This window comes from Accipiter gentilis, chromosome 18 (genome assembly GCF_929443795.1).
Source record: "Accipiter gentilis chromosome 18, bAccGen1.1, whole genome shotgun sequence".
NCBI classification, from domain to species: domain Eukaryota; kingdom Metazoa; phylum Chordata; class Aves; order Accipitriformes; family Accipitridae; genus Astur; species Astur gentilis.
In genome coordinates, this window is record NC_064897.1 from 7,585,529 (window position 1) to 7,597,957 (window position 12,429).

A 12,429-nucleotide genomic window follows, 5' to 3' on the forward strand; every position below is an offset into this window, starting at 1 on the left:
ACCTAGTCTCCAGTTGCTGCAGGCAGATCTCTGGGAATTTCAGTGGTAGGTCCTAGCATCTGAAAAGCAACCATTTGCATTGTGCAGACAACTGGGTAAGAAGCACACATGTACTGCCTGGTAAGTCTGAAGGGGGGGAAAGCAGTCTGATTAAAATGAGAAATTGTTAATTAAAACTGAGGTGACTGGGTTTTTTTCTGGTTACGGAGAGTTTGGGACACTGGCCTGTGGTTTTGGCAATCCACTATAGCACTTACGGTGAGTTCAACAAACTTTAATCTGAGCTTCGTGCCCCACAGGCAGAGAATATAATTGCATTCACTGAATTTGGGGAAGTTTGTCAATGTTTATAATCTATTTAGCATCTCTGAAATGGCAAGTATTTCCCGGCTGATGGATCTTGGCCAACAGAAAGCTAAAGATGATGGATGGGCTGGTGTGAAGCAGGTTCCTGCAGATCCCTGTTGAGCTCTAGTAACTTCTCGGCCAGTGGAGCCACGCTAGCTGATCAGCTCTGTGCTTCGTCAGCCTGGCTCCTCTCCAGGACAGCTTGTGATGGTTTCTCATCCTAACGATACTAAGGATATAGGCAAACAAAATTACTCTCTCCTTGCATCTGTTTCATGCTCACACTCTCCTGCTCTCAAACATAAAGACAAACTCCTCCTTAGACACAGCTTGAGAGGAAAATGCCCTGTCTGTTTACTGAATTGTTAAAACCAGGCTGCCTGGTCATTGGTTATATATATGACATTATACATATTACACATGGCATCTAAAAAGTCATATGTGACACTAATTCCAGCATTAGGTAGTTGTCTTTCCTCTTTGTTTCTTGCCCCTTTCCTTTTTCCTGGAGTTCCCCAATTCCTTATATTACATTCTCTTTCCCTCTGGCTTCAGGCACGTCCCAGAGCTATGAGTGACACACATTCCTGCTGTTCTGGCTTGGCCTTTTTTTTTCCTGGCCTTTCAGCCATTCTCTCAGCCCTGGCTGATAAGCACCATCCCTTTTATTCGTGGACACAGTAATGCATGTGTAAAGACTGCCAGAGATAATTAAAGAATGCAAACAAGCCATTGAGAGGATGGCCTTGATTAAATTGCATAGACTAGAGAAAACATTTTAGGACCTTGATGAAGGCAAATATAAAAATGTAAAAGGAACAACTAAAATCCTAAACTAGAGGTAGCTTCAATTTCTTTGGAAATTCAGCACACTCTTTTTAAAGGCTGCAGTGTGGGAATAGGAGGGACAGGATAACCAAATTCTGAGCTAGCAGAACATTCACTATTCAGGCTTTGCCTAGCAATTCTCACCATTGCATCAATTCCTGAGAGAAACTGTAACAGTCTACTCATGTGGAAAGCAACAGAAATGCTGTTGTGGCTAATACCTGGCATCGAGTCACCAAATGAGAAGTTGGATTTGAAAAAGCTCTCTACCTGCCTAAGTAGAAAATCATCCCAGAGCAAAGCCATCTTTACAGGCAGGAGAACCTCAAGGTGGGGGATCTGATCTCAGTTGTGTCCTGCCTCCATGTGGGCAGAAGATAAGAGACAACTGTACTTGGGCAGCAAGGGAGCCATGGTGCATCCCAGCAGGTCTTCCAGCAGAAATGCTTGGAGACTGACGATCTGGTTAGGACCTGAGCTGTAAACATGGAACTTCTGTGAGCTGTACTAGTTAATTTTGTACCTTTTCCTAGGGCTTGCTTGCCTGCAACTGGATATTTGGTGTGCACGTGCTGGAGATGTGTTGCTGTTCATCAATAAGCCAAAGACTCCATCACCTCCTGGACTTCAAGAGTCTCACAATGGTAAACTCACACAGCTCCTCCTAAAAGACAGAACATACCGTAGCCCACAGCCTTTGAAATAAATCAGCTAACCACCTATCTGCATAGCCGGACTCACCAGTCCAGATAGGCAACCTTCCTGTGAGGTAGGAGACTTGAGTAGTTCATTCTGAAATGTCTTTTTTTTTTGCTGCAGTAAGGTTCACTAGGGAGGAGGACTTCCTTCAAACACATCCAGACCTCTTCCTCTGTACTGCCTGGCTGCCATGGGGCTTCATTCAGATAGCAGTAACAGTGAAAAATGTGGCAATACTGCTGGTTTTCCTTAAGACTTCTCTGATACAAACACAAGGTAACCTTAATGCATTTTGAAGTTCACTAACATTTCAGGGGAGAGATTTCACCTAGAACCCTTTTTCCTTCAAAGCTGCCAAGAATGTCTTGCCTGCATTCCCAGAGCAGCAAATTCAGTGACTGCAATATTGTCGTTAGTTGTTAGCATGATTAGGCTGTTGATACACAAGATGCTCAAAGATGGACAAGAATCAGAAGGCCCTAGATGCCTTACTCATCAAACCTAGGTTTTCTTTCTGAATGAGGTGGTAGCATTAAAATATTGCAGTAGACTCAAATACATCTTGCTCTGCATCACTTCTTGACAGTTCTGGTAAATGTAAGTCACCCTTTGTCTGTACTGAACAGGAAACCTCTGACTCCTGAGGTCTGGACTGGCCCTGAACTCAATGGAAATTTTCTGAGCTGTATCATCACAGTGTTACAGTTCTGGTCCAGTCAGATGACCTTCCTTGTTTTTTACAGAGGACGAGCTGGGGACCACTTCTGTGGGTGTATATCCTCAACAGTCCATCTGATTTTTCTTTTCCTTTTTCCTAATTGCAGTAAGCTAGTCCTACATCTGGGGGTGCAAGTTTGAGGTGATCCTCCTTTGCAAATAAAGCATGGACTGTCTTGTATGTTACTGTAGTCCTCAGGGGGTGGAGGGAGAGAGAAGGTCTCCTAGTGCTTTTAGTTCTAATTTTTTTCCAAATGTAGCTTTGACACAAAGGTGAGGAAAAACAACACATGCCCCTAGATCCCATGGATGAACCAGAATGTCATACGATTTCGATATACTTCATTCTGTAATCCCAAATGAATTAGGAGCTGAACAGAGCATCAAAGAAGAGAACGATGTTATGGGGGAGAAATATTGCCTCATTTTGTATGTTGTAGGCTCTCAGGCATGAATGCTTACATTCCTCTTTGTTTCTCATGGGGAATCTGGTGTCTTGGAATCTGGAAAACCAAATGCAGACCTTAGTGGAGAAGTAAGGGGGGAATCTAGTTTACAAACAAATGGTCAACTGGGCTGGCAACCCAGCAGGCAACCATGTACTAAAGTGAAACCTGCTTCTTCCTATTCCTTTACTAGCTTTTCTCATTATGTACCAGAAGATAGACAGGGAGGGCCAAAATATCCTCTACTCAGCTTTTTTTCTCCAGTAGACCCATTAGGATATTTGGAATTTAGCAAAGGACTGGATAGTTCCTTAGTCAACCACTCCTCAAGCCATACATCCCCTATCCCAGAGAATGTCATGAGGGTGTAAGATAACAGTTATGCAGGAAAGAGAAATTGTGCTTTGGGGGAAATTCAACTGTTAAAGTCTTCAGTTTTGCTTCAGGGAGAATGAAGTGCTGAATGATTAAATTTTACGTTACAAAGCATTTTGGACAAAAATGCTTTGGGGTTCTTCAAAATATTTATTTTCACTACAAATTAAGGTGTGCCTTTAACTTGTTTCTATTTTTGTATTTTATTTCTCTACCGGAGTACTGAAAGGCAAGACCACAAGGGACTCTGTAAGACCACCCGAGAGTGTCTCTCTGGACTAAAGGGAGCTCTGCCTGAAAGTCCACAAGCAGCACAAGCTCTGTAGTGCTTTAGATTTTTCTGGAACTAAGAAAATACATTTTGAAATAAAAACTTGAAAGTCTTTTGCTGAAATTAAGACAGCATATGAATTTCATTCTTTATGACTTAGTAATTCCTTGCTGTAAGTATTGGGAGGGTTTTTCTGATCAATCAGCATTTAAATACAGAGAAATGGTCCATTAGAAAATTTCTAACCAGCACAACCTAGAAGAACTCCATATATCAGCATTACACCTTATTAAAATAATTACATGCTTAATGATCTAGTTACCGAGTTCAGCCTCTGCTTTTGTTCTTTGCAGGTACATTCAGCATCTCTGAAGAAAATAATGGAAGTAGATCAGAGAACAGTATGGGAATTCTTTCCTCAGCATCCTACTTTTTTCCAAAAAATCAGTCTTACCCTTGATATCTATGTTCCTTATATTAAATACAGGTGCTTTAGATGGCTAATGTATTCAAGCTGAACTGTCACTGTAGGCATAAAAAAAAAAATCCGTCATATTAAACAAGAGAAAAGTCAATGATAAGAAGTTGTAATTTTATTTTTTTAATTGTCTCTGAGTGGAGATTTCTTTGGTAAAATGAAAGTCAGCTTAGATCTAGGTCCCTTTACCTCAAGTTTAGATGGCAGCTGGATCCATCTGACCTCATCCTGCTACTCAATGACATGGCAACACAGAGAACTACATCCCATATACTGTTATTTTTCATAGCTGATACTGTGGTGTCAGCCCATCCTGGAGTTCCAGATATGAGAAGTCAAGCTACAGATCACTGCTGGCACCAACCCTTTGCCTCTCTATCCTGCAAATTGATTCAGTGGGATAACTTATCTCCTAAATATTTACGGTATCAAATAGTATTTGTATTGCCGTTCTGCATTTAATCTATCTATCTAGGTTACCTCTAAAATATATACCTAAACTTCTCTGTGCAATAACATTTTTCACTTATTGTATCTTTCCTCTCTCCCTCTGTAGTTTACTACACAAATGCACCACAGTGGAAGTAAATGGCCATCTTCCCATCATTTCATTTATATGAAAGGAAAATTCAAGCCTCAGCAGGAAAAGCATTTTCTATGATGAACAGAAGTACATAAAGCATTAGTGAAAGAGTGGTGTGGAGTTTGCTAATTTCATCATACCTGTGATGGTTTTCTTCACCATTTCTTAGGGTGAAAACGGTCATGGAGAATGATCCTGTAGTAACAGACCTGTTTTTCAGCTTTCCTCTGTGTAAGTGTCAGAGTGACAAACTAGAGTGATTAATCATCAACAGCATTTTGTCCATGCTCGCCCTACAGACTCTGCAAAGCTGGAATAGGGTGAACTAGAGGCTACTACTTTTTGTGCATCATCTAGAGGATGGTTTACAGAACGAGTCACCCTTGTGCTCAGATTGTAATGATGGTGAGACATGTCACTGAGGGCAGAAATTTGGACAGCAGGACTTCTGTTATTGGTGACAGTTGCTGAAAATACCACAACTGAGCTCAGTTCTTGGAGCTCTGTGTGGTTTTGCAGGGGAAGCATGTGAAGCTCCCATGTTTTATTTGCAGTTTAATCTGCAGAACTCAAAAAGCCTGGAGCTTTTTTGTAGTGTGGAAGGACTATCAGAGTAGGAATCTACTTCCACCTGAGACAAAGTGGATGGGTCCACTGAGAGATCATGTACAATAATTACAATATTTTAAGAATGTCCATTCTATTAAGCATTGTCCAAAATTAACTCTACTGCTAAATGATGTAATAAACACAAGACACGTTAAAAGTTGTGAAGCGGCTAAACAGCTGTTGAAGCCTTCTCTTGTCCAAAGATCACATACCATTTTTTCCCAAACCTCCTGCCATAAAAATCACATGCAAAAAAGAGAAAATTATTATTAAAATGTAACAATGAAGCAATTCCTTCATTAGGAAATGAAGGCGTTCCTGAACATGTGCTTCTTGACATGACTCATGGCTTAAGGCTGAAGCTCAATTTTTTCGATCCATTTGCCCTCAAAGTCCATTTGAGAGCCTTACATATCTAACTTGCAGGATTATTTTTTCCTGTCTGCCAGCCTAAACCATCTTTTTAATCTACATGAAAAGATAGTCTGCCCAGCTCCCAAACTCCTTAAGATCAGTGCAGTTAAGAACAACTGTTGTCTGCCTTGCTTCCACATCCTGAGCTCCCTGAAACCTTGTGTATCTTTAGTGTTAGGCACTTTGGCCTCCCATGGGCTTCAGGTCTGGGTTCCTGCAAAGCTTCTGACCCTGGCTGGCTGTGCTGTCTCTTAACTGCAGGCTCCAACATTATCCAGTTTGAAGGCTTGATTCAGCAGTAGAAGTAATTCTCGGATCCTTGAGAGTTACACTGGTTGCAGTAGGAGCTGGATTAGTCCTAACCTGCTTGCAGCCCTCCTTCTGTGTTTAGGTGTGACAGTGATAAGAGTTTTCTCACCCCCAGCTGTACGGAGAGGTGTCTGTAACTCTCAGTGAAAACCACATGCTTACAAAATCTGCCTTGAAGTACCACTTTTACATGGTCTTGAAGCCATATCCTTATATACATTGTCCAAAACCCCATATTTCTAAGCTGATTTCAGTGTGCAATTTAATTACAGAGTCTTAGTTCTTTCCACATAACAATGGCCACACTGCTCCACAGCTTTTTATCCAGACCTCTAAGGCAAAATGCAGAATTCTTTTTTTCACAGGATCAGGCCCCTATGGTCAATCAATTGTGCTTGAATAGGAAGCCAGCTAATAAACAGCAAATAACAAAACACAGCCCCTAAAATTGGGATGGTAGAACACCCAAACACCGAACTTGACATGGTAGGCAATGCAGTTGAGGCAGAATGGCAGATATGTGCATCCCAAATAATACACAGATCTCAGCACTGACATCAGAGCACATCTGGCTGCATGTTCTCTCCTTGGTCACCATTTCCCTTTTTAGCAAATGCATGTGCCTTATGTATTTACATAAGGAGACATGAGGTTTGTCCTGAGGGCATTTCATAGTCCCCTGGCCTGAGAAAGGAGACTTGTAGAGAAGTCTCTTCATCTTCCCTTCCTTCTTATCTTAAATCTCAGTGGTAACTTAGGTTGACATAGTCATGCAGCACCAAGAAAGATAAAAGTCCTGCACGACTGTATATAATGCATTGTGGAGGGTAACAAGTGGTGAGCTCGACCTGTCTACCACAACACGAGGATGCTGCAAATGTTAAAATGAGACACTTCCACTTTCAAGCCAGAAATGCAACTGGTGTTTTCCAGGATAACAACCTGTGGCAAAGGCAAGCCTGTGAGCACAGCTCACATTGCATCCCTAACCTGCAGCAGAAAGGTTTGGAACAGGTGAGGAGTCCATACATGACCAATCAGCTGGTGTAATCTGCAGGACCAGCAGAAGTAATATAATCCCCTTCATTTGTCAGGTTTTGTGGGGAAGACAGTTTGTGGCATGTCTATTTTACAGACCTTGCTACTTATCCCCTTTTTTTCAGACTTACTCTAGCCCTCCCCTCTTCAGGATAAAGATACAGCCCATAAAGCTAGAAATTAGTCCAAGACACAGGCAAAAGCTTGAGACTGGACATTTAGCAAGCGGAAGACAAGCAAGGTGGTAATATTAGATGGGCAATAGAAGAAAGTGCCATGTGAGGATAACACGAAGTAATCAGTGAGGTGTCAGAACCATGGGAGAACAGGGACACTAGGTCACTGGTGAAGAAGCATGGCAAAAAGTTGGTAGTTAATTGACAAGGAAGATAGCAAGATCTAGTTACCCGATAAGTGGTTTCAGTGAGGAAGGACACTGGGGGTTAATAAACATGCACTTCCACTGTGTTTAATTCTCCCTTCATAATTTCATCTCCTTTTTCCCTAGAGGAAACTCTTCTCTTTTTTTCTCTGCTTCCTCTCTGGAACTGTATCAGTTACATGACAGAAAAGCTGGGGGTCAAGGAGACCATGTTAGCTCAGGGTCTCATCTAGAAACACTAGACTGCTCACCTTTTAATTCTCTGCAGCGCACACTGGATGAAGCCCACGGCATTTCTTACACAGGCTGTGCTGAGCACTCTGTGGTATTTCACAGTGGAATAGGGTCTAGCAGATTCCAGGTCACAACCATATTCTTCTGCTGATACTGTTGTTTACTAGTGTCTCCTTATTTTGGATTTCCATTAAAACACTTCAGAATTTCTGTGTGGTTAATCCAGCATCTAGGTTTTGGGGGTTTGTTTCTTTTCCTAAGAGCTGAGCAAATAGGCCTTGTAGTCTGTTACAGAGCATGAAGAAGAGACATTTTCTGGTAAGCAAAGAAACCGAGCCCAGGCTTTGGCATCACTGTAAATCTGCCCTGAGGTCTTCTAGTTTCACATCAAAATGTCCTTCCTTTGTGCTGTTTGAAACCTCTTACAAATATCGAAGGCTCAACTTTGTACCGCTAGACTTGATGCCAGATCAGTCATTATCTGACCTTTCATAGTTGGAAAAAAGCACCCGCTTAAATGCTGTCCCAGACTGATGCATCAGAAATATAACCTTGTGTGCAACTCTGTACTGCTCCTTAACCCTCCAGGGCCCAGGTCTGGTATTAATGACCACACAACTATCACCTCACCCTGTCTAGACCAGGAAAAGGTGTCTTCTAAAGAAAATCTAGCCCTGAATTAAGATATTTTAATCACCCTTAGTGTCTCAGGCAGGCAAAGCCAGCCATATTTAAAAGCATGATATGCTGTTAAGGTGATTCACTTGATTTCTAGCAGTTGCTTTTCCCAAGGCAGAGTGACAACTCCTTCCTGCTGAGGAGAATTAGAAGAGGGCTCTCTGAAGGCGCTCACCTGTGTGGATTCATGGATGTTTAACAGGGGGTCTACTCATGCTACAGCAGATGTCTTCCGAGATGTGCACGGTTTGGGAAAACAGTCATGGAATCATAGAATATCCATGAGCAATCCCCTTGAACCCCTATCCCTGCCTTCAGGGACACTGGCCTGGCGCAGAAGCTGGAAATACCAAAGCCGAGACTAAGTTGAGAGCAGCTCCCTTGAACCGCACCAGCCGGGTGGGTGCCTTCCCCCATTTCAGAAGGACCCGGCCACCCACCCCGGAGAGCTGCCCCTAGGCTACGCTTCTGCAAGGCAGCGAAGGGCGAAAGAGGGGAATTTCCACTGCCCGTAAAAATGCGGGAATGTGTTTCTGGGTGGCCTCAGCCTGTCGCCCGTCCCCCCCCCCCACCCCCCGCCTCGCCCCCTCGGCCGCTCCTCAAGTAGCGGCGGGGCCGCGCTTCCACAGTGGGCAGGCCGCGCACCATGCTGAGGGAAGCCCTGCTCCTCCTGGCCTGGCTGGCCCCGCTGCTGGCCTTCCCCACCACAGCACCAGGTAAGCGGGGACCATCGCCACAGGGGTGGGCTGAGGTGGCGGGACCTCTCTGTGGGACCTCGGTCAGGGTGCCTAAGGGGCAGGCCGCCATTTGGGTAGATGCAGGCTGGTGTGTGCCTGGCAGCCTCGCCGGTGTGTGTGCAGGCAGCGAGGCAGGGGCGTACAGTCCAGCAGGTATGATGGGCTTTTTTTGGGTAGAGCAGCTTTCTCCAGGCAACCATATTGGGGGGCAGGGGCGGTGGATGTGTCTCACAGCCTTACGCCATGTTTGTACTAGGGGCTCTTCCCTGGCGTCCCCATCTTCATGGGTTTGCTTGCAGGTTGTTGCCTGCTGTGGTCCGGTTCCCCCTCAGTTGAGGTAAGTGTTGCAATAGCTCAATCCTGTTTTCTTTCTAAGATGAAATCTGCAACGGAAGCTTTTTCTAGCACATGCACCAGGTGCTGAAAGCAGCTCTGAGCAACCTTAGGCTGGACGGGGCTCTGAGCAACCTGATCTAGTTGAAGATGTCCCTGCTTATCACAATGGCTTTGGACTAGATGACCTTTAAAAGTCCTTTCCAACCCAAACCATTCTATGATTCTATAAGACAAGTGCAGTACAGAGACCTAAGATGCTGTTGGGAAGCAATGATAGAAAATTCAGCTGGTCTCATTACTGTGTATGCCTGCGACCTCTGGAAACCAAAATAGCTCTTAGAGACCCACAGCTGAAGGTCTTTCAAGACAATGGAGAATGCTGGGTTACTCGGATACATGCTATGTGCTGCAGAGATTAACACTTCCAGAAAGTACTTCATGTCCTCTGAGTATACAGGACATTGTTAGAACTAATTTTTTCTTATAATTATGGTCCTCAGATTTCACAGCTTCCTACCTGGAGGACACAACCACAGAAGCTAATGGTGAGTTTCTTTTCCCCGTAACCAACTAAAGAAGGAATGGACACCCAGACCAGGAGCTCCCTAGGGAGCTATGCAGAGGGGTGGTTTACATGCGGCATTGCATGCTGGCTTAAATAACATTTTAAGCAGTGTAAACTTCCTACTATGAAAATCAACCCTAAAGATGGGGAAACCTGATAACTAGAATGCTTTGTAGAATACGTCAGCCCCTAGGGCATATATTTCAATGAGTTAGAATGGAAATTATTGACAGAAACTTCAGAACTGATCCTTAACAGGGGAAAAATATTCTTTGAAAAATGGGATGCAGCTCCCTCTCTGAGCCCTCCTCGCTTTTAATTCAGGATACTCTCATGCCCTCCATCACTGCCACACAATTTTTAATGTATTTAAACAAAATACTGCAAACACTGATTTTGCAGATGGGTACTGAGACTCACAAAGGCTGTATATCCTGCTAAAAATCAGACAGGAATTCAGTAACAAAACAGGCACTGGAACTTAGTTCTCCCAAATTCTACATCAGGCCTCTAACCAATGGCCATCTGCTCTGTAAAGCCCATAGGAGTTGAAACAGATAAGTATTAATTACTGAAGTCAGCAGATAAAACTCTGACTGCAGAGAAGGAAGCAGCTTGCTCAGGATAATGAAAATAATGGCATGTAGTCACATATAAAATCATAAAATATAGTTTTAATTTTTTAATGTATAGAATTTTACCTGTAGATATATTCCAACTACATTACAGTCTGTACGCAATTGTGGCAAGGGAAAAGTGGTCTCCTGTTCTAGTTATCTCAGTCTGAGCCTCAGAAAGAGTGTTTGAAGCCAACAACCATTTTTGGAAATTGGATATGTAAGAGATTTGATTGTGCATGGTTTGATCCTGCTATGGTCTTTGCAGAATTGATTCATATAGTCATTCAGACAGTATACTGCCACTTAGTCTAGATCAAGAGACTCAAGTAATGTAAATCACACCACTCCCCGGAGAAATGTTTTCACTAGATACTAACTCTTTAGAAATATGTTCATAGGCAAAATTTCCCTTTGTTCATTTCATCTCATCTAGTACTAGCCACATGAGGAGAGTATGAAACGTCTCACAAATGTAATTAAGATAAATTCAGTAATTTTTCTTCTAAAATGTTTCCAACTGGTTCTGAGTCTTGCTCTTTCTTTGTTTCACCAGGTTTCACCCAATCTTTTACTAAGGAAGGAAAAACAAAGCTATTTGGTGAGTTTCCACCTAAATTAGAACATCATTTAAATTCCTAGAAACATGGGATGCCACAAAGTGTGCTAATGCCTCTAAAATATCCCAGTGTTAGTGATATTAAAGGAAAAGCACAGCTATGAAATGATGGATCTTCTCCTTCCCCTTTTTGGAAAAAGGACGTTAAAATCTTGCCATTAGGAATAATGAATTTCCACTATCAAAAAAAAAAAAAAAAAAAAGAGTGAATTTTTGAATAAAAGACTTTTTTTTCTGTTTTCCCAACATGTATTACAGATTTTTGATGAAAGCTAGTTTTGTTTATCGAGCATTTCAGCTCTTCTGTAGAAGAAGTACAGAAAAAAAGGAATGAGTCCATATCTGAGCTGTCCTAATTCTTCTTTAAAAAATGCAGTAGTTCAATTCCTAACCTATATCATATTAATTAATAGCAATATGCATTTCTCTGGTAATGCTGCTTCTACTTCTTTTTTTCCAAGAAAGTTTTCCATTACCCTCTGGTGGTTTGCTATAGGTAATTATATTACTTGTTCCTTTGGTTTGATCTAACTGTACTTCGCATTTTCCGTACTGTCAGGAAATTTGATATTATAGAGATGACATTGTTATGGTTCGGCTGTCCACCTGGACATTGTGCTTTTTTTCTGAAATGACAATTTTTATCAAAGACTTTCTCTAAATCTACACAGGAAAAGAAAAAGAGGCTTCCTGTAGCTGTGTATCTATTACCTTTATTGTCAATGACAACACTAGAGAAACTGTCAGGAAAAAGTAAAGTATAAGGAAACATAAAAAAATATTTGCAAGCCTTTAAAAATAATCTTTAGAACAATAGGGAGAGGTCTTTTTGTGAAGTCTGGGTCTCTTTCTTTCATACTTTGCTCTTTGACTAACACTGGTAAGTGCACAGGTCTAGAAGGAAGGTAACTAATTTGTCTCCTTTAATTAGCTTTCCTAAATATTGCCTTTCACAACGAAGACTGCAGGGCAGGCAACAGGTGAATTAGCATCATCCTTTTTTTCAAAACCTTTCTTAATCTTGATATCTGTTATCTCTACCTGACCAATTTCGAGAAGCCAAACAAACTGAATTTTTTTCAAAAAGTGTAAGCCTATTCTTCTGTTTGCCAATGGTCTAAGGACTAAATTAAAATGACTTTACAG